This window comes from Emydura macquarii, unplaced genomic scaffold (genome assembly GCF_026122565.2).
Source record: "Emydura macquarii macquarii isolate MOO-44397 ecotype Brisbane River unplaced genomic scaffold, CSIRO-AGI_Emac_v2 contig_92, whole genome shotgun sequence".
In the NCBI taxonomy this organism is placed as follows: Eukaryota; Metazoa; Chordata; order Testudines; family Chelidae; genus Emydura; species Emydura macquarii.
The window spans coordinates 314-1,357 of record NW_027130229.1 but is presented as its reverse complement, the minus strand read 5'-3'; the positions used below and the strand labels follow the sequence as shown (position 1 = coordinate 1,357).

Below are 1,044 nucleotides of genomic sequence, written 5' to 3'. Positions count from 1 at the left end.
GTCACCCGGAAAGTCTGGTGAAGCTAAAGAAAGATCAAGTTTCTTAGGTGGGGCTGTAGCACCTGCATGTAATGGAGCTTTTATCAGCTCTGCACTCACAGATGGTCACATTTTTCCCAGGGAAGTTGAAATAAATGTGTCCGCAGCTTCCTTTAGGAGGCAGCTTTGGTGTTTGGGAAGGTAAAGCCCCAGGGAGTGGAGACTTAGGCGTTTACACAGACCGGGCCGCTGGGTGTGATACCGGATACCCGTGCCCCGTGAGGCAGCTCGGAGGCGGGAACCTCCCTGGCGCTCCGAGCCGGGAAGACTTATTAGCATACCCATGATGCACTGCGCAGAATGACGCGCGGCCCCGCCCGCTGGGCTGGGTTTGCTCCGGTCCCGTGTCCCGCTTTTCGGAATCGCGGTTCTGTCCGGCCGGTGCAATGCTCGGAGGGAGCGGGGGGGTCGATCGCCCACCCGCCGGCGGGGTCACCGTGCGTTACTGAGGGGAGGCTCCTGCCCGGGCTGCGCCTCCGCCGGTTTTGGGTAAAATTTGGTTTCTTTTCAGATCGTATAAATGTTTTGTTTTTCCTAAAAGATTTCCGTGGATAGGAACATTCACGGTTTTGTATCTAGTTTTTTGAAGCGTCACTAGGGTGGGGCTCCTTTTTGTTGTTCAAAAATAGATAAAAGGTGGGGTGCGGGTGTTGGACTGCGGGTGTTATAAAGCAGAAAACTGTGTGGAATTATTCCCGTCCGTTTTCACCTCCTGGGGCGGACACGAGCTGTCAGGTCCGGTTCTGAGCACTCCGCAGATCGCAGTCCTGCTGCCCGCAGGGGGCGACAGCTGTCAGCGGCTGCGGGGAGGCCCCGCTGCTGTCAACCAGGGCAGGCGGTGGGGGCCTCTTGGATCCGAGCCACTGCAAGCGGCAGGGACTCTGCGTTTCGGGGCCATGGTGGCAGGGACTCCCCGGCTCAGTGCCACTGGTGCGGGGAACTCGCAGCTCTTAGCTGCTGGGCGGGGAGCCCGGTGCTCCGAGCTGGGACCTTGCAGCTGTCTGC

General features: G+C 58.8%; 1 non-coding gene across 1 annotated transcript; it reads left to right on the top strand.

The window, feature by feature from the left end:
* The first annotated feature begins 530 nt into the window (after positions 1 to 530).
* LOC137149902 (U5 spliceosomal RNA) lies at positions 531 to 646 on the top strand. Its single transcript, XR_010918858.1, has one exon. It is a non-coding gene; the product is annotated as a U5 spliceosomal RNA (small nuclear RNA).
* The last annotated feature ends 398 nt before the right edge of the window (positions 647 to 1,044 follow it).